The sequence below is a fragment of the Myzus persicae genome, unplaced genomic scaffold, assembly GCF_001856785.1.
Source record: "Myzus persicae strain clone G006 unplaced genomic scaffold, MPER_G0061.0, whole genome shotgun sequence".
Taxonomy (NCBI): Eukaryota; Metazoa; Arthropoda; class Insecta; order Hemiptera; family Aphididae; genus Myzus; species Myzus persicae.
The window spans coordinates 189,044-212,917 of record NW_019102383.1 but is presented as its reverse complement, the minus strand read 5'-3'; the positions used below and the strand labels follow the sequence as shown (position 1 = coordinate 212,917).

General features: G+C 26.3%; 1 protein-coding gene across 2 annotated transcripts in view; it reads left to right on the top strand.

Moving 5' to 3' along the window:
- LOC111031982 (5-hydroxytryptamine receptor-like) overlaps positions 1-23,874 on the top strand; it is a 203,062-nt gene that overhangs the window by 31,112 nt on the left and 148,076 nt on the right. The window lies entirely within an intron of this gene.

Below are 23,874 nucleotides of genomic sequence, written 5' to 3'. Positions count from 1 at the left end.
GACCTAAATTATTAATAAATAATTAAAAATGTAAGTTAATTTAATTAATATTCTATAATGATTTAAATGGGTAAAAATACCTATTAATATGAAGTTGTATATATTTATGGAATGAACTTAAATCACATAACGAACCTCATTCTTAGAAATAATACAAATTATTTTCTATATATTTTACAAAGCATACTATAATCTATTATAATGTATTATGAACTTTAAATCATGTAATTATGTTATTTTTAAATTAAGCATAAATATAAATTTGTGTATTAAAATGGTTAGGAAGTTTGATTTCAACGCTTGTATAGAATACACTAGAAGTCGTAAAAACGATATATAATATAAATTAATTTCATCGTAACATTCAACATCCAACAAAGATGCTTAATGATCTCCAATCAAAATATGTAATAGAGAGAAATCTCCAATTCTATTAGTACACAATTCGAGTATATTAACAGTACGATAAATCATATTCGTCTGCATAGTTGTATGGAACGGTAATATTTGATACATGCATATCATCATTAAGTGAAGTTGTGTAAATCCAGAGAATTGTACTTTCATAATGAACATATTATTACGTTATAATTATACATTTACATTCCTTTGTGATCAATATTGTGATTTTACCATTATTATTATTATACAATTTCTGAGAACATAATAATACGCATACGACTCACAATAGAGATTAAGTAAAAATTATTAACACACACAATAATATAATTATTATTAATGAATCAAAATAATTATTGTGAAATTCAATATAGTAAAATAATGCTATGTGAATCGGTATCAGTGCTTGTATGTTTATTGTTTAATGAAATATTTAATAGTATCTAATAACATGAAAAAAGATAATATTTTTCATTTTATAGTTTTTTGTCAATTATGCAATGTAAATTATGTTAAATATAAGTCTACCTATAGTATATATTGATAAATGATAAACCATTTTCTTTCTTCCGATACTGATATGAAATGCACACTATCTACTAAAATATAAAATATTTTCCAAATTTTTGCCGACAGTAAAATTAAAGTCCATAGGCTACCCTACTTTTATCCGCTGGCTTTGTACGAGGTTGCGTGCATTTAAATGCGTGTATTAAAACCACTATGGTGTAATTTACGAGATGTGGAAAACGTATTGTGCATAATAGACCTAATAACATCATATCCTCCCCTTTACAACGTCCCATCATTTTTAATTTAACTATATATATGGACCCACTTAATGGACCTTTTTATGCGGTAAAAAAATGCTCTCCGAAAAATCGATCCCCTCTTCTGTAATCGGATGAACAAGAATATCAAAGTGCAAATGTCCGGTATAATAACAATACTTGATAACTACTAATTTTGGTCATTATAATCCCTTCAACTTTATATTTTACTAATTAGATGAATATAAAAAATATAAATTCAAGATAACACGGACGTGTAATAAAATAATCCGTTAATATTTTCAACAGCTTATTAAAATTGCAAGTCATTAATAACTCAACTTATGTGGGGAAAAATTAAAAATTAAAAATTAAAAATGATTTTATCTTGTATTTTTTAGATTGCTACCTATATTATTATTGCACACTTTCTTAAACATAAATGTCAACATTTTATTACCCGGTACCACGCATGAACTTGCAAAAGAAAAAATGTTTTTGTGTTGACAATTATAATAATCACATGCAATCTTATTCTCATAATATAACTAGGTACCTACCCATATAGACATTTAAAATAATTTTCTTTGAATTTTTTTTTTAGTATAAGTAAAAATTGTGTTTTGTGATGATGAAATATTGAAAAACGGTTCTTCAGCAAGATGAAATATATTCTTTTTACGGAATAATAAAAGACATTTTTGTCTTTGTTGAGAGAAATTCAGTTAAAAATATCTTTGTAATTATTGAGAAACTGAATAAAAAAATTTGGCTTTGACCGTTGTTTGTTTGTACCAACACGTATTTTTCAAACCTATAATGCACGAATGGCTCTGAATATTATTCTCTGGCAATAATAAACTACTTTGACGCTTTAAATTTATTTCAACTAAAAGAGTAATAATTGTGTACTTGTTTTTAAATCATCATTTTAGAAACTCAATCAAATTACTTTTTTACCATTTAATTGGAACATAAATTAAAATGATAAATTAATTTATTGATTTCACCAACAAACAAATAAAATGTGAATATATAATTTAATAATATTTGTCGATCAAAAAAACTTTTTGTAATATAATTTTACTAACAATTTTAGTCAAATGAATTATAAATTATAATCCTAGATAGGTACTGAGATATAGAACCGTTAGGAACAATACATAATGATAACTTTTACATTTTATTATATAGTTGAACATTATACGATTCACACGCACTTGAAGCTAATAATATGACAAACCTACTTGTGGGTAAAAAATAAAAAAATAGTCAAATCAGACTATCACTGTTCAATGGCGTCATGCATTGAAATATTCAATTCCAGTAACTATATTATTATAAGCATGAGACGAATCTGTTGTTTGTTTTCAACTTTTTATATTTTATATGTAACCTACTAACCTAATATCCAATTCATGGTCGTCACATGACAGCTGTCAATACTCAGTAACCCCTGCCCTAATTATCAATCACAAAAAAATGTGGTCACCTTTTAAACATTATAATATGGAACACTGAGAAAATCAAGTTTGGGTCCGCTGATAGAGTTTCAAATTTAGGGGAGAGAGGATTGAGTTTGGTCTGTTATATCGTAGATGTAACAAATAGTAGGTACAAACATCATTTCGATTACTCATTTCGATTTCAATAAACACTGTAGTCACACGGTTATTCGAATTTTAAATACTTAAAAAGTTACAACAGGGCTGAAAATGTCCTCGGCATGACATTGATAACTTAAGCATCCACATGTACAATACAATACTCGTGTACTTGTGTGCATAAGTTGTTAATAATTATCATTTTTGATATACTTACCGACTGCTGCAGCAAAATGTTTCGAACCATTTACCACGGCGACGGCCATAATAAAGTCGACATTATCGTACATTAATAATACGTACTATACACGCTCATACGCATCGACGTACATTATGCACCCCCCAAGTATTGCCTTTTGAAGTGTACGTGACAATTTCCGCAGTTCACTATAAACATCTGCAGTGTATATTATTATTATTATTATTATTATTATTATAATCCATATGCTGCGCGATCTAACCTCTATTGTTTCACCACGCACGTACTGCAATTATTAAACGGTGACTATAATAATACATAGGCAACTATTATACTATACTCTACCTGTAACGAGATTAGCGAGAATTAATGCTATTTTTTTCTATCATTTTTCGACTTATTTTTTTTCTTCCTACCTGTTTCACTTCTTCTTCGCTTGCGATACTTTGCTCCTAATGTGTGTCTAATGCCGTTTTGAGTCTTACAATTATTCTCTAAGGAACAGTAATATGTATTATTATCTCTTGGAGTACCTACCTTTCCGTACATTATTATCACTTATATTAACCGACATCTTATTTCAAGCCATTGCAGACCATATTAGGTAAATGTTTTGAACTCCAAATACGTTTTTTCGGTATTGTTGTTGTTGTTATTATTATTATTACTGGCGTTCAGAAATAATGATGACTTTTATAATGACCATTGGTCGTTATCGAATATTGATACACCAGAGTACAGTAATTGTATACCTACCTATATATTACGAACAAACATTAATCAAACTTTCAACGATGCGAAAATAATTTTTAATAATATTATTTATTTGTGGGTACCCGAAAAGATAGTAATTTCAGTATCTAAAATGTATTTGATGATTGATTTATTAATACCCATTGCATATTTTAAAAATAACTAAGACGATATTGACATTTATTTAATTGTAGGTTGTATAGATACCTATATGCAACACATTATATTATGCTTTATCTTTAAGTTTATCCATTTATTAAAATTCAAATCAAAATTCACAAACACTGACAATACGTTTAGCAATAGTTTTCTAAAGTGTTTAATTAGTTTTATTAAATTAACAGTGTAGCTTTTCACATTAAAAATAGCCGTAAAATCAATTATGATTCGATAATACAAGACGCCAACTCATAGTGTACATTATAATAACGTAATACTATTTTTAATAATTTAATTACAATTTGTACATTAATTTTTTTCTTACAAAATAAAAATATAATAAAACACTAAATTACTATAACTTTTATTTGCTGTTTATGACATCTGTTTATACTCCCCTGCCAAAAATATAAAATAATTAACTCAACTTATTATGTTAACAATTCAGGAAACAATAATTGTTGGTTGCGTACAAATTTGAAAAAAATCTTTTTTTGTACGTTATAGGTTAGACATTTAGATCAGGTTCAGGTTTATTAAACGAACATTATTCATTTTAAATGACTAATATTAGACACTTTAAATGTTAGGTATTTAAAATGTTGTAAGTATTTTAAATCATAAAAAGCAGAAAATTAATATTATCGTTTTTAATAAATCAGCTTTAAAAGACTTAAAGAAAAAACAATAATAACATAAATTATGTGCGATATTATTTATAACTGCGAGGCGTAAATATTTTTATTACATTCTTATTGTGCAAACTTTTATAAAGTTTAAAGTATAAAGATCCCTCAATCGTGAAATTCATTAAAATCAATACCATCCAGCATCTCTAGGTAAAGTTTACTAAATATTATTTTCAATAATTAATGTGATGTTATTTTCAGAAATCAAACATGTAAACATAATAATTTAATATGTAATATATAAACATTATACGAGTACATGTATTGAAATTCGCAAATATTGTTATCCTTATATATATATAATATAATATAATATAATATGGTATTGTATGTACTTGCATTGCACCTAATTGGATACCTATAAGTTATGAACATGAGTGTATTGTCATGCAATGTCTAATATTTTAATAAAATGAATATTTATTTGTCCATTTATGTACACAGAAAAAACCAGGAAAATGATTTTAAAAATAACATTCACCTTATTTTTTTTTAAGCAAAATAACAAACTTGATATCCCTTATGGTGGTCGCATAATGTTACCATTTGTGTAAATACAACAAAGGAGGTTTAAATTAAATTTTGGATGCCGCAATATAAAGAGGTTTTCAAAAGTTTCAAATTCAATCTAACCCCTATAATATTACAATATCACTGGTGCTATTAATTTAAATAAATAATATTAAAAAAAGACCATTAAAAAGGTTTTCCCGGAGGGGTATTTCGTCTGGCCATCAACCGTGAACGGGTGCAATAATGAGGTTTCAACTTCTTTTATTTTTCACACTATATACCTACACTTACATTTTTCCGGCTATCGGGATATACAACGCAGTAACTTAAGCAAAATAACAATGTCCATCGCTGTGAGTTATTTTACAAATTTACCGACCAACTCTTGCATGCTTGAAAATTAAGACGCCACACAAAATATAATATCGTCTCGTAAGTATTTCTAAACTTCTACCGTGTATTGTTTTATTTATGTCACAATAAATACTTAGCGAACATCAAAAACCTTGATAAAACTAGTTTCAATGCAATAATTTTTTTTAACGCATGATGGTCCTTTACTACCTATAGTTATACACTTATACTTTTATAAATATTTTCTTATGACTTCAATATGTTTTGATTTATATTAATGGCCATTATATTTTATTCATAGAACTTGACGTCATAAAAAATAACTATGAAAATACTATATAGGTACCTGTGTTTTTCAAAAATGTTTGAACATAGATAATGTTATCACGAAACTTACCTTTATTTTCGTTTTAATGATCTAAATTGGATTGATAAGCATACTAATGGAAACTATAAAGTCCTTATTTATATTATTATTGATGTGGAGACTAAGAAAGCTATTTTTTAATATTTAATAATACATCATCCATACATTCAAATATTTTTGGATAAGTATTTAGGTGTATAAAATTAAAACTTAGAGATGTTAAATAAAAAAACAAGTTTTGTTTATATTTTATCCTAAATATTTACAAACTTACTTTATTTATATATAAACTTAACATAATAACTCAAAATACTTTTTGAACCAATATTTCAAAAATTATTTTTTCAGTTTTTAATGAATAAATTATTTTAATTTAATGCGGTACGGTGAATTATATTACATACATTAATCTAAATTTAAAAATTCTCAGTTTTTATATTTAAATAAAATTAACAATTAAATTCATTATTAGGTACATTACTAAAAAAATGTAACTAAACACTATTTTTTGTAGAACTTGCATATTTCAAATGTATTTATTTATTACTTTAACATTTAAACGACAAGAAAATGCTTAAATGAATACTTAAACAATTTTAATATTGTATAGTAAATGGTAATATCTAAACATATATGCAATTTATAATTAAGGTTTGTTTTAATACATTTTAATTTATTAAGATTCGATTCCTTAATTAAAGTTACTTACATTTTTACATTTTGAAAATCTAGATTACAAAAAAGTTTTAAATCTAATTTGAATTGTTATTTTATTTAGAGGAAACTGCACTTATTCATGTGAAATTAGATTAGAATAAACTAACTTGAAGTAAAATAATTAAAGTAAAAAAAAAAATCGTTTTGGAGACAAAATGTGAAATTTTTCGTTATTCTAACCAGATAAAGTTTTTAGTTACTTAAAATTTGAGATTGGAAAAGTTTTATTTAAGGGAAGTTGTTTCCAACATAGTTTTTGATTGATGAAAAAAAATTTAAGAACAATATTATTCATTATTTAGTCAATATCTATACATTTTTAACTTCTAATAAAAATTAATAAATGTTTCCTATTTTTTTTTATCATCATTCACTCATGATAATAAAAATCAATGTAATAATGTTTGATACCTACAAATAGCTTAACAGTTATAGGAGATATAAATATCTGTTTTTATTTCATTTTAAAATGATTTTCATAATATTAAACTGTTCTACACAACCATACCACAGATGGTGTAATATTGTACTAGAAATTATTCTAATATTGTCTATATTATAACACCTTTAAATTAAATATTCATTACCTATATCATATATTAAATATTTTAGGTATATGTTATATATGTGCAATATTATGTATGCATATTTATTTTGATTTTAGTAGGTACTTGCTAACCTGTACACCAACTTAAGTGCCATATTTTTTGGAAAAGCAATGACAACGGAAAGGATTAATTTAATTATGGTTGAAGTAGATTATATTTTTAAAGGGTTAATTATATACTATTTATTTGCAGTATTGTAATATTTATGAATATTTAATAATTATTTATTAATTAGATCAAACAGATAACCACCACATGACGTAAAAGCAATAAAGTAATACACCGCAGCCGTTACACATTAAACTATAAAATTGAAGTCCAAAAAAACTTACCATGTGGAATAATCTACATGACTCACATTTTGGTAGCAACAATTAAAATAAAAAACTGGTATAAAAAATCAATGTTGTCTACCTTATAATAAGACCCAAACGGCGTCAACAATTGCCCTTTACAGAGGTATTGAACATAATCCCGGCTGTGCAATATTATATTTGGCTGTCTTATTATTTTTAATTTTAATTTGTATTATATAAAATCAGTAAATGCTTTAAAGTTACTAATAAATAATTATAACAATATAATAATATTGTTTTGCAAAAAAAATAACGATGGACTAACGAAATTAAATTTTAAAAATGCAGCAGGTAAGGCAAATGTACTATAACTATATGTGTACCCAAGTCATAAATACCTATTCTTCAATATATTAATATATCCATAGGATGTATGGTTGTTGGTATTTCTGTTAATCTGAAATCAAAAAAAAATCTTTCTTATTTCTATTAAGGATAATATCATCATGAATGTTAGTTCTTTCTAAAGCCATACTGATCATATATGATTTTATACACAGTTTAATTTACTTAGAAAATATCAACTTAATAAGAATATTTGTTATAAAGTAGTGTTAAACTGACACGAAGACAATATTATATATATAAAGATTATTACAGAAGACTGTTTTAGGATCTTGTTCAGAATAAAACCATAGTCAAACGGTTTTGCTAAACTTTAGACAGGCAGACGAACGTGATTTTACGAGGATAAACCCTAAATCCTACTTGATAACAATATGTAACCAAAGTTGTTTGGTGCGTGCTTTCCTAATTTAACTTATGTTTTAAAATTAAAATGAATACTTGGGCCGTGGGATGGAAGGCAATGTAATGTTTTGTATGGAATAATATAAAATAAATATGAGATAAAAATACTTAAGTGAATTTATTTGAAATTATAATGTGTCACATATTATTATATTACTTATGAATTTATTGTATTCATACAAGCGTAGATTTTATAAATAGCTTATAGTAATATTGAAGTAGAGACTGAATTGATAGAATATATCTTATTATCACTTATTATTTTATTAAATTTAGTTAATTACATCACGAATAAAAGTGCATAGGAGTAACATAATAATATAGATACTGAGTTGAAACAATTATAGACTAATAGTAAATTGTTTAGAAGACATTTATTATCTGAATTTTTTTAAATGTATTAAGTTTAAAAAAATACACAGAAAAGCCTTTGCATTTCAAGTTAAATGATTTCAATATCCTGTAATTTTCTTAACTGTCATATAAAATTAGGAATACCTATTTGGAGTACACAAAACTTAATTTATATTCTACAGGGGACTGTTATCCAAAGTAAAACTAAACAGAATTATGTTCATTTATATGTTACTCTAGTTTCTATATGGAATGGTAATGATGGTATTAAATAAGCACTATAATTTGGATAAATTATGAGCTGAATGATAAATTGAAATTTTTTTTTTCAATTTACTTTCAAGATTAAAGCAAACCTTATAATTTAAACTAATTTATGTTTGCGTCAAAGCAACACGAAAAATAAAAACAAAACATTATTTTCTTCAAATTATCATTAAGCGCCAAATTGTTGTGTCATATTATTTGTTTAAAATCAAATGTAAAAAAAATAAATATTATTTAAAAGAACTGATATGATTCTTGAAATTGCTCAAGTGACGTAATTTGGCTGGACCTGTACTCTTATTCATGTAAAAGTTGCTCTAGTTTTACAAAATGATTTACCAAACCAAATATTATTTTTGATGTTTGATTTACGTATAAACGTGTTATTTTTTGTGCTAAAGCAGAGAGATATCCATATCATCATAATTCCAATATAACTTTTAAATACCAAAAATACTAAACGAGACATTTTCTTTTAAAATGCACCTGTAGTCTGTAGTTAAATTGTACAATAGTGCGGCAATTTATTTTGATACACACAGCATAACGTTCGCCCCTTTCTTATCTAATTCTACTTAGGTAAGAAAAATAACATTTGTAAGACTTTATTTTAAAAAAAAAAACTAAACACTTAAGAACAATTCTGGTTTTACTAACATCTTCAGTGCATAAGAAACCATCACGCACTATACAACAAAAATTTGAAAATATATTTTAAAAGTAGGTAAATTGTTGTGTGAAGCGAGCAACTTTTCACGTACCTGTAAGATAAGCAATTAGAGGGAGCGAAACCCAATGACGTCAACAGTCTTTTTTCAATTCCTTTTAAATCATTGAAATAATGTGAGTAGAAACGTTAAATCTATAGGTGCCATTTTTCTTTTAACGTTCATTGAAATTTAAAAATATTGTTTTGTGTTTAATGCACCTTTAAAATTAACTCTAAAGAGTTAAAAGTTAGTTAGTTTAGTTAAAAGCTTTTAAGTATAAATACTTGCCTACCTTGCAAACAGAATCTAAATATTTAAAAAAAAACCATAAAATATCTACATAATATTATAATTTATTATATATATATGATGTTCAATGAATTATACATGAATATAATATGATGTTGTTTTAAGCACTGATTCTTTAAAAAAAAAATGTTGTTCTTGATTTGCACATAGTCTATAGGTAGATATAATAGAACATTCGAATAAATAATTCACCAATATTTTAAGATATTTTTTTAAAAATTAAATTATTACTGTATTTTATAAAACCGTTAATTTAGACATCGTTTTGAATAACCGCATGCTTACCAAGAAAAAGCAACGTTTTCCGAAATGGCGAAATAGGATTAGTATTTTGCTAAATAACAAACCCGCCACAGTGGTTTTAAATAGGAAAACTTAGTTGCCAGCTCATGTGGAAAATTCGTTTTATCGGTAAACAGGCAGAACGCGTATTATTAGTTATCCCTCGTAAAATGTAAAATGTGCTTAATACGACATATTATAGAGATAATAACAGTACATGCCCCGGGAGATACTTCTTCAATGTGAGAATCCATTCACTGCTGGGATATACGTCTTAATGTATACTAGTATATAGGTATAATTTTTTTTATTCTGATAACCCGTTCATAATGGATTTTGGTGAAGCCACGCTGAAAATAGTGGAAAGTTCCATTTCTCAACAATATACTATTTTTTGTTCGAAATGCTTTTCCCCATAACGTAAATATACGTTTTTAAAAAAGAAACGTATCACATAACGTACGCTCAACATTGGCATTTTGGAAATAAGCAGCTTACCGGTAATTGAAAGGTGAGTCGCGTATAACTTTTCAGTTTTCACTACCTACTTGTCTTTTTCGATCATCCCATACACATAAGACGAAATACCATTAAAATGATCATTATATTTTGACCAGGAGCAAAAAAAAACCTTTAAACACATAATTTTAAGTATCGAAAACATTTTTTTGTACAATAATTAAATTCTTACATCAAAGTATCGGGGCTGCAATATCAGTCAGATTTCTATTATTCATTCAAGTATAGGTCAAATTACAAATAATTTATAGCTGATGTTATGGTAAAGTTAATAGAATGTTTTTTTTATCAATTATTTGAATTTTGCAGTATACTAAAATATTGATACTAGATAATAGATTTATATAATATATTGAAGTAAATAACTTGATATTTTATTGTTTTATGCAATTGTACTGTTAAAATATATTAGCACCTATACTAAATGTATAAATGTATTTAAAATAGTGAAAATTAGGTGCTTTATTAAATGGTAGAAAATATAGCTGTCATTGATTGTACATATTTTTTAATACGTACGTTTCTCCTGCCCCCCCCCCCCCCCCCCCCCCCCCCCAATCACGCATTATTATTTTTATTAAATTCAATCTGCACCATATCTTAGGCAATTAGGCGTAACACTTTTTTTGTTTTTGTCGAAAGACGTCATAATATCAATAGTTTTTACAAAATCAAAAAAAAAATTAAGCTATATTGTTAATACTATAAATGTGAGTTTTTTTATATTTTATAATTAATGAGGTTTGATTTTTAATTGAATTCGAGAAGTTAAAGAATGCTGCTCGTTTCTGGGATTAAAGCTTCCGAAAGGCGGTAATTCCCAATTAGTTACTATATTTTTCTAAGTTCTACATTTGGTAAATATGTGTCTCACTATGACAGAACTACCACGGCTAATACATTTGGGAGGATCTTCTCTTTTCATTAAATGTTGGTGTGTGAGTCGCGTATGTCCTATTCGAAGGTAGTTAATGGAGGTATCATGTTTTATTCTTGTGTTGTCGAGGAACGGCAAAGGATAAGTGGTACTTTTAACTTCATTAATTTTGACTGAGTTGTTGAGTCATTCATTTTTCCACAAGTAGTGTGTATTCAACTCAATAACATTTTTAACTTTTTTAGATTCTCAGTAGACAAGTGAAGAAATAGATTATGAGAGCGCCAATAGATAAATGAGCTAGTTTGATGGCTTTGTAATCTCATTCGTTGCCATATATTTTATTTTGGTGATCCACGTGTAGTCGATGTGTTTTCCATTGAGTTATATCCTAAAATAAGAGTTTTATCTTTTTTGGGAAAAATCATAGCAATTTTTTGATTTTGGAGACATATGAAGGTAGTGAGTTCAGAGTTGCTTAATATTATTACATTGCTGGTGTTTACATTATGTATACTTGATACCTATATACTATGATAGAGTACTTGACAGCTTTGAAGATGTCCAAAGCTTCTTCTATATTTTATTTGACAATTTGTTAGGAAATACTAGTCACAATTAAAGCTGCTGATTTTGTTTTAGAAAGTTTGTCCAAGAGTATTTGTAATATTGTTGGCCTTCGTTTTTAAAGGATGTTTAAAGTGTTGTTACTGTGAGGAGATGTAAATTCTTATTTTGGTTACTTATTTTAATCAATTTTTTTCCCACACAAAGGGTTTGGTTATTATTTCGATGGACACGTAGTCTTTTCATACTTCGTTCTTCTTATTTTTAAACAGAAACTTATAGTTTTATTAATTTAACAAAATCTTTTGATTGTCAAATGGCTTGAAGTATTTTAAGAGTTTTTTTATCGGATTTGGTTTTGGATTGATTTCTCTATTTCTTCATTCCATCTTCTATCATGGAACTCTGGATCTTTGACAATTATTAAGGGAAATTTCTATTGAGATTTTTGTGGTACTATGGTTGAAACAACTGTCTTGATATTTTATTTTGTTTGAGTATGTAGTTGAAGAACATACGTCAAATGTGTTCTTAAATAAGTGAGGAGAAAACGTTCCAATTAGCATTTATAATTAATCAACGGATTAGATAAATTACTAGATGCGCAGCTGTCTGTGGATGAAGCATTGATATTTGTATTGGTATATTACAGGCTATTGGTGCTACATATATATCTTGAAGGGTCTGACATTATAGTTCATGCAAAAGCGACGTGCCTGCGCTTTGAGATAAAAATATTGATAGATGAAGAGTGTGTATTAAATATGTTTATTCTGATTGTTTGTACATCGTTTAATAGTACACACGATTTCTAGGGGAGAATTTCTTCAATATCTTTACCTTTAGAACCCGATTTGCATAATTCCCAGGTTCCTATAAGGTTGTTCAAAATCTTCAACCAGATTAATTGTTTTGAAAATTAATTGATAACTTCAATTATACCTAGGAAAGTAATTTTTTTTTAACTATGTACATATATGTTACATACTGATTTGGTTTTATTTATATCAGATAAAGTGATTGACGTTTCAATTGTGGTATTTTGAGGGATAAAGAGTTTGATCAATGGTTTTGATCATTATTTGTGATAAGAATGTTTTCAACTTTCTGGCTTGGGTTAAAAAATATTTAGATTGAAGAATATTGTTTCTGATGAATGGAATTTTGAAACGTTGCAAGTTTGGTTTCTGTACTCCCTTCTGTATTTATTTTCACATGAAGGGGATCTTGGTTGCTTGGAGTTTTCACATTCAAATGATTTTTTGATAAAATACTCTCAATAAAAAATGCAACATCAACTTGAAACACTACCAATGTGACAAGGAGAAACATCATTTTTGAGGATTCAAGGCCTTAATACGAATGCACACCGTTGCTTGTGTTATTTGATAAATATTATTAGAAATGTATGAGGTACGAAAAGAAATTTAACTAATTCAACTTAGTGAAAACAAAAATAGTTCATGTGACATTTTGGAGCAAGTTATACTTTTGTTAATTCTAATTATTATCGAAATTAAAATTGATAAAATGCATTTCAAGTTTTTCTTCAGTGAAGCTGTGATCTATATGTCTGTATGTTTTTAAATTCTACGAAGTATTATTTGATGTCAACAGAAGTAATTGGATTGTATTTTATAGAACATCAAATATCTTACAAGGTTCGGTAAGTATCATTAAGCTGAACGCTTTCACCAAATAGAATTGCATTAATTTATCCTCTAATTGTCATAAGTTTATGTCTTTCAAAAAACAATAAAATTGATAGTTGTATACAGATTTACAATACAAGTTTATATCTAATACAATGAACAAATTTGTTTTAAAAAATACCATTTTGTATTTAATTACTGGTATCTTTATTTCAATTGCTATTTAGTGTCGACCAAAATGTTTTCTTTGAATTAGTTATCTACTTTTTGAAAAATCATTTTGCAACTTTTGTAGGTTTCAAAATTATTTTAGGTTTATCATGCAAATACATAAAATAATCATTGAACATATAGAAATATAGTGGAGGGAAAGTCATTACCTCCAATTATTATGTTTCGTAAAGATGACCGAGTTATATCCAAAAATATAAAAAAGAAAAATACAATTGTCTAAAAATTCAAACTCTAGATATAAGAACAGCTATACTTTTGTCTGAATTATATTTCTTTGAATTTGAATTGCTTGATAATATATTATGATTTTTTGAATACTTTCTAATGGTGAATCTAAAATGAAATGTTGACTTGAAAGAATTATTCAATATCGGTTATTCGATATTCTGGAGACAAATATTATGTATTGTGAGGTTGTACATGAGTTTTATAAATTGTATGTACTACTATTAAAAATGAATTAAATATAAATTTACATAAAAAACTAGATAAATTAATTAAAATAACATTTTTAAAACTCATTATTTCCCAAGTGTTAAAGATAAACACAGTTTTACGTATCTTTTAAAGTTAACAATGATGGTTGGTGCTGACTACAAGATTTGAAGGACATTGCCATTAAATATGTAAAAACATTTTCTTCCCATGAACTACTAAAACGAACGTTATGAAAAATGGGATTAGGAATCTTATTGCATAATAAATAAAAAATTATAGTTATCGCAGTCAAATTTAATACACGTTATTTTCTTATATCAAGTAACAAAATGGGTTGGGGTGAACCAGTGACCAATATTTTAATAAAAACTAAAGGGGCAATAATATAATATCCTATTAAAATATCTATTAGTATTTGTTTCATTAGTATTTTAACTATAGTTAACACATTTGACCAAAATAATAAGAATTATTGTTTTTAAAATATATTAAATATAATATTATAGCTTATGATTATATCTCTCGTATAATATTTAGTTATAACTATTACTAAATAGTAAATATATAACTATTATTTTATTTATTTGCTCATGTCAAACTGCCAGACGTAATACTTAATGCCTCAAGTTGATATTTTAAAACAATTTAGTAAAATATTTAGCATGTTATTAGCTAATACATCATACATTTCCTAATACTCCCAACATTTTCACGTCATTATATGCCAGAAAAACTAATTTTACTAATTCTCAATGAATTGTCCTTTGCAGATGTTTCTCTCTCCACCCCATCCCGAAAAATGGGAATACAACAAAAAGGAAATATAAAGTTTCGTGAGCAATAAATCGATAACCAACTGAGGAAATCCGATAACTGACATTGTCTATTAAAATGGTTTTTAACCAGTGATGTGTTGCTTGACGATGGTGTGCATTAAGTATTTTTATTACAATTATACTTAACACAAATATAATATAATAAATATAAATTCATAATTAATAATATATTTTTTCTAACATAACGGTAACGTTAATTGTGCATTTATCACAATGGATGAAAAAGTAAACAGCCTCAATATTTGTATGATATGTGCTAACTTGTGCAAAACTCAAAATACCATGTAATTGGTTGTGTTTTAATGAAAAATGTTATATGCAGCCATGCAGGGTGATAATTTTATAATTGAACAAAAATAATTATCTTCGAAACTATGTTAAGCAAATTTGATTTTGATTTTTTCATTCACAAAACCATAAACCATTTTAAAATATATATGTGCATGGTTTTCATTGTTTTAAAATATCAACCTATGGTTTTAATTGCATATTGTGCGAAGTAGATTATGTTTTTTAAAAAAATCAAGTGTAATTCCTGAACCAATAGTCAATAATTTGTATGACATAAAATTATTTAGGTATGTAGGTGAGTGAAATAGTGTATCGTTAAACGTGATACTTACCTCCTATGTTTTATCTAAATGTTATACACTCATGAAAATATAAAATGTCCTCTTATTATTTAATTAAGTACCTATAGTTACTAGATTTAGAATTTCGTTGTGATTTTTATTTTTATAAGTTTGTTTGAAATTTCAACTGAGATTATTTAAGATAATGATTTCTAGAATAACTACTATAGATACATATGCATGTTCTAAGTTTCTATTATGTACTGACTAATGCTTAAGTAATATTTTATTTGTATTATATATTTCTGGTGGGTAGAAGGAAAGCACAAAAAGTATAATATAAAAAAACTAACAACTAAAAATTGAAATTTGAACCAAGAAACGTTTTCCAAAACTCATGATTTATTGTTGCGAACAAATTTTATACCACAATTCACAATACACAATTATCTTGAGCTTAGTTGAATGGAGCAGGACAAATTACCAACACAAGCAGGCTCTAGCGTTGTGTACTATTGCTATTAGTCTATTTTTCAACAATTAATAATCTTTCAAAATGTATTTCTAGTTTAAATCTTTTAATTTATGTGAGAAAAAATATTTTAAACTTTTGATAAGCTAATATTGTTTTTAAATTAAATTACATTTTCAAGTTATATTTATAGGTACCATATATTTTTGAATAGATTCCTGTATAAAAAAAGCCTTCAAGAAAATGCTTTTTAATCATACAGCCTTCTTTTTAACAATTTAAGTAAAATATTATTTTTCAAATTCAACGGATTTAAATAAAACCAATTCTAATTTTGCTATATTTTTTCATTATAAGTGAATTTAATTTGTATTGTGTCACTGACTAATACTTGAGCCAATATACAAAGCAAATAGTAGGTAGGTACTCAGAATATTTATATATCTTTCAAATTTAATAATCATCGTGTGCTTGTTAAAACAAAATACAATTATATCATGCAATAATATAAATGCTGTTAAATATTTTAACCATACAGTTGTAGTATATTTTTATTTTTATTCTAAATATAAATTATATTCCTTAACTAATTATAACAAGTTATAACTGCACAAAATTATTGTACATAATGACAAACAAATAAAATATAAATTATAATCATACAATTAAATTATGAAGGTATGATTTATACAGATATTCTATACCGTTCAATTTATTGATAAATAATTTTCCCCTAGAATGTCATATTATTTTCAATAAAATAATAATTACTTTTGTTATGATAACTCACATTTTTTAATTAATATTTAATATTAAAAATGAGTTAATTTCAATGCAATTTTTTAAATAATATTTATTATATTTTAATTTATGTATTACTAACTGGAGCGCTTCTTAGTTTAGCTATGTTATTTTTTTAATTTAATTAACATATATTTAAGATATTTTTCAAGGTTATAACAACGAATAATAAAAAATTAAAATTTTTAACAATTGAACTCCACTAGAATATAAGTATAGGTACACATCCCAAGCATCAGTAATTTAATTATGCCTTCATCGTCATACCCAGATATCAATGCTTTATTTCGAAAATATAACAACCCTATAGTAATATTTTAAACATTATGATTTATTTGTACAAACAAGATAATTATATACATTATATTGTTTTTATGAAGAACAAAATTAATTTCGCAATTTTAACATAAAACCTGATTCACATGTAATTTTGTCTTTGTTTATCTTTTGTCGAATTGTTGATTTAAAGTTAGCGAATACAGTTTTGATTAACTATCAAAAATTAATAACAGTGGCAACATTATGTTACAAATCATTCATATACTATAGAAGTGTATAAATTATATGGAATGTATGTTATGTAGTCAACAAAAATAAGCAGATAAAATAATATACTCTACTCAGCATCAACCTAATATTTTTTTAAAGTTATCTTCAAAATCTCTTAGTAATTTTCCTCATAATCGGTTGGGTAGTTTTTAATTTAAAACATTTTAAACGCATTTCATAGTTACCCATAATTTAAAGAAGTAAAGAAATATATTTCATATTTATATTAAATATGATTTACTATTTAAAAATAATAGTTATAAGATAATATGTTAAACCAACTTTCAAAAAGTCATTAATATTATCAGTAGGTAATGTATTAATGAGTCCACTTTATATAGGTGTACCTATAGTATTATGTACATTCATATTTTACTATGTTATTTATAAAACATCTTTTTCATGTTTTTTAACTTGATTTGTCTACATTCTCATTTTTCATCATTATGTGATTTTAATCTATTTTGCATACATTTTCGTTTACTAATAGGTACTTCAATTTTCAGTCTATGACAATATTAATAAAAAGTAGCTATTAATTCATCAAATCAAACGAATTGTATAAGCAAAAATGAAAAGAAATAAAAACATAATAAATTGTTTACGTTTTTATGAATCAATTTTGAATTCTTACAGTTTTTTTTCTCGAAGATTTCATAAAAACAATACTTAAAACTACGTGTTCAAAATATGAAATCCAATTTAAAAATAATATGTGGTACCTGCTAAACTCTTTTAACGACTTCAAAATGGGAAGACTTTCATAAGTTGTATGTGCATTTAGGATTACTGGAATAAAGAGGGAAATATATTTTCTTGTTCAGATTCTAATAGCTACCCAGTAAAATAATTATACTTAGGTACTTGAATTAACGACCAAAGTTGACAATTTAAGGAAATTTGATTGAATTTAATAGTTAGTTTAGTGTTTTAATACATATAGATGTTTTTATATATCATATATATTTAAGTTTTTCTCAAGGTTATAATAACACTTGCTGTGAAACATTTTTATTGATAATATAAAAACTCATTTTTGTTATTTGTTTGTCCTTGTGATGTTTATTCAAAAAATAACTGAATATTTAATAAGCATTGCTCCTGAGAGTTTATATATTTTCACGCAGAAAAAACAAACTTTTAATACAGCATTTTTTGCAGCAGTAGTAGCAGCAGCAGCGGCAATGGGATGTATTATTTTTAAAAATTAAATTATTATTTATGTACGTGGTTGATTTTTTATTTTTAAATTTATTGTTAGCTTTACATTTTGACCGATATACGGCAGTGTAATATAAATAAAATAAACAGTTTTAGAAAAAAACAATTAAATTAAATTAAAATAATATATAATCGAACTTTAAATAGTTAAAATTAATGATGTTTTTGTGTATATGCGATTGATTAAATAAAATTCATTGTTATATCTATTGAAATTTAGTAGTCTAATTATTATTGGACATGACTAATAATTGTAAAAAAACATGAATAATTAATATTCGATGGGATGCTTAGAATATAATATGTATATTGTATAATGTTCACAACACAATATGTATAATTAATAAATATTATACATAATGTTACATGTTTTTATACTAGTCAGCTTGCTATGCATTTAAAATCAGAACAATTCAAAGCTGTACTGACAACCTCACAAACATTTGTCACCTATAGTATTAGTATGGTCATGTTCACTATAGTATCGTGAATGCCTAGTTTCCCAACAGATTGAATCATGTCAGACGATGAGCTTCGGAGACATTGAATAATGAGACCGGATTTCCATCATACGCACGTGCTGTATTGTGCGTGTTCTAAAGCACGTACACTGATATGGAATTCAAAGTACTATAAAAACCAATAATTGTAGACATATTTTGGATTTGAGATAAATGTACGACAACTGACAAGAGAAGTGTGTATCTAATGCTCGATTCAATATTGTAACTATATTATTAAAGTTTACTTACCTAAATATAAACAAAATAATATTCGTATGACGCATACCAAGTGGTATCAAAACATAAATTCCATGTAAATATGAGCACAATGCATAAAATAAAATATCCTATAATTGTTTTTATTATTATTATTGAGATTCAACATCTGTGGTCATTAGCCTGAGGTTATTAAGTAGGTATTAAACTGTGGGGGATTGTTTAATTAGTTAAAAAACGAGTATATGTGGTGAAGATTTTTCACTAAAACCCATTTGGTCACCCATCCGGGAACTAATGACACCATCCGATTCTTGACATCAGAACACGTTTGTGACTGAGGACAAACACCACGCCACACCAAGCTTCAGTTCAAAAATTATAACAGCCTTACTAACTGTTCATAAAAACACCAACAGTGGTCAAAGTACTGCAGTGTTATCTCTTTATAGTTTATTTTTTCTATTAGCATTTTCATTGCTTTACTTTATCTTCTTTAAAAATACCATTCACCATGTAATTAATTATAATAATTCTTGGATTAATTCCAACAGAAATAAAATATAATAATATTTTCATGAACATTTTATTTCATTGAAGTTATAATAACATTCAAAATTAAAACATTCTATTAAAATTAAGATTTGCTTTCTTACTTCCATTACTATCTATCCCCTACCCCTTGGCTCCTACCAAATTGTTTTGTGATAACTTCTTCGGAATCGACTGTTAAACGCATTCTGTAAGTATCAATTAATTTACTCATCATACTCATCAAAAGGCAATTACAATTATTCATCTATAGGAAAAACGCATATACGTTTCACGTTAAAACTGATTTACATGAAGAGAGGGACAATTACTAATAATTGTCTATTACTGAAACAAGAATCATTCTCATGACTTTTAAAATTTTTTTTAAATGTTATTATTTTAAACAAATATCACTCACTTCATTTTAAGTTAAATAATAATGTTATTATTTTTCCATGTAATATTATTTTAATAAGTTACATTTTAAAACTATACTTACCTATTATGTTTTTATGTGCCTACAGTTAAAAACTATAATAACATTGAAAAAAAAGACAACTACTATAATTCACAAATTTAAATTGATATTTGGCCACTCACAATATTTGGTAGTTATTATACTTTTTGATTTTTATTCAAACCAATTATTAAAATAAAAAACATGTAATGTGTTTTATTGGTTTGAAGTAAACAACACCATCAAGTGCTTGACTGGCTGTTTTGTTAGTATTTTCCATTTTTATACAAGTTCTCGTGATTTAAATTAAACTAATTTAAGTAAATACTAAATAGTAAATAATTGTTTTGTTTGTAACAATACTACTCTATTTTATGTTAGATTACTTTCATTGCAAATAAGTAATACATACCAACCTTATACTGTTGTAGTTCTACTTGTCCCAGGTTTTATATAAACCACACTTGAGTTTTAATCAACATTTTGTTTCATCTCAAAATTGGAAAATAATATATAGCATATGGCATACGTATACTAGCTGTATAATAATAATAATAATAATAATAATAATAATAATAATAATAAAAAAAAAACTGATGACAAATTACTTTTGTAACACATGGTATACAGTTTTAAAGTAAGAGTGAAATAGTATAATAAATCATTAAAGGAACTTGATACGATTCCAACCAAATATTAAGGTGTTCTCTATAATATAAGCTGTCAAAAATTATATTTAGAACTAAATTTATTATCAATTTTTAAACGAATAAAGTAATTTAAAAAAAAAATCGAAGATATATTACCGGAAATTACATGGCCCAATAACTTCACTTATTTATTTTGGTTATTATAACCGTATTATTACAGAATTACAAATCATTTTTGTGAATTTCAAAATATTACTAGAAAAGTTATTTTAATCTCTGTTAAAATATAAAATTATAAATCATAATTTGAACAAAGTCATAACTAATAATATCATCTGTTTAACTGTAATAATATATTATGTATGTGATCCTGTCACATAAATAATATAACTATATATGATTAATATAAGTTATATTTATGATAAATAATCGTACCTTTGGTGCAAAGTGTAAACCTATAATGTATAAACTATAAATTAATAAAAGATTTATTTGTAAAATGAAATATAGCTATCTTTAGGATAAAAATGTAGATCCAATAGATACTAATGAAAACAACGTTTACATTTGGCTTACAGTCATTGTCTTAGAGAAATATAAATTTTTTTGATTTGATTTGCTTTTAATTTGTACAATTAAAGTTTAAAAATGTTATTCTAGATGTATTTTATTGGTTAGCAGATATTTCAAAACAAAAATAAGTACGTGATAAATTATTATTCAAAATTATTATATGACAATGAGAGCGAGGATTGATCGAAACGAATGGGGGTGAAAATATATTATATTATTTATTTACATGCTCATATGTGTGTACTTGTGCACTGGTCTTATAGCCTATGGGTGGTATAGTTCTATATCTCCCCGAAACCAGACCAAATATAATTTGCTGAAATTTAATCATTCTCCACCGTTGTGGGTCCCCGGAGGCTATTTGAGTCTATGTGATCGGAAACCGTTATATTTTTTCCTTCATTTTTTGCCAACTGGCCGGGTAGTGCCCTAAAATAAAACATATAACTTTACCCTTCATGGCCACCTCCTTTATTTTATACTTCTTTCCACAGTAAAATGTTATTATATTTTTCGATACTACCGTGTATAGTTGTTTAAAAGTAAATCCCGCTAAGCCCTCAGGTCACAATACATGATTATATATTATGATAACCTAGAATTTTTGATTCTATCTTTTCACGGTGTACTCCTATTCTTTTGAGAACAATATATATATAAGTTAAAGGTTATATTAATACAAATAATGAAATAAATGAAAAAAAGTTTCTTTTTTATCATTTAATATTATAGTGACAAATCTTTAATTTGCTTCGTGCCTTGACTACAAAACGTTGTTTTCTTGGTTCGTATAATATTATCTATGGGTTTATGTGGTTTCGTGGTGGTATTTAATTATTACGCAATCCTTTTGCAAATATCTTACAAAACTATATAGAAGTACGGTTGATTTTATTTTTCAAAAAAATAATACATGTATACATAGTATTATCATATAAGTCTTATTCATGCCAAGCTAATATTATTGTAAAATATATCGTTTAGTATTTCGATTGGATATTATTTGACATTTACTTTTTTTTTTTTTAATATTTTGTCGGTCATACATATTATTTACTATACAGACTCGGTGATAGTATTAAATCATTTAAATGGGTGATAATATGACGATGGGAGAAAAAGAATTTTGCCCAGGGGTCAATTGTCATGCTCGAACTGATGACCATAAATCGGACGTCCGAACGGAAATCGCATCGATAAGTCCACCTTGGTAGTTGGCACAACAACGAGGTCAAGTTAGAATAATCGGCATGGACGCAGAAATAACAAGTGACTGTCTATGTTTATTGTTTAGTAATTTGACTCAAATCGTGGATGCACAATGTGAACATAATTTATTGTTTCGAATAATCTGGTCAAGCGAAATTTGTATGATTCTGAAAATCACAAATTATGATTAGAGGAAATTAGTCCTCCTCTAAATGAAATTTATAATTGAAAATGTGTACAGAGTTTGAGAACAGAACACTTTTTCAAATTAAACCGAATAATTACAATAACTAATTATTACAAACATGAGTTTCCCCAAATTGGCTGGCTTCTAAAACAAATTAGAAACATTATGAAGTAACCATCTTCCTTTGACGTCAACAAATATGATATAAGCCAAAATAATAAGAAGATAAATTTTGTAGACAGACGACCAGTATTTGATCAGCTTAAATGTTTGCACAAACCTCTGCGACGCGGAAATTAAAAAAAATCTGAACACGGTGTACACTACAAATTCGGACCTTCTATCAGACAGTTATTTTCCGGTCACATATTATAATATGTAGTCTCTGACAACTTCTATCTATCTCGTACTTCAAACGGATTCCTACTTCCGGTCGGCATGTATTTGACCCGTTGTCACCACGTGTTATAGGTCCGTGCCACCATGAATCCTACATCGACCGTTTTGGGTGAGTGTAGTTGGTCCGCCGCCGGTCACAATATCACATTATAGGACGCAAAGTGTGTTGGAATTTCCATGCATCACGTTCTCGATTTCTCGTCAAACATTTTAGTCGAATTTAAGTATGGATAGAGATGGCCAACGTC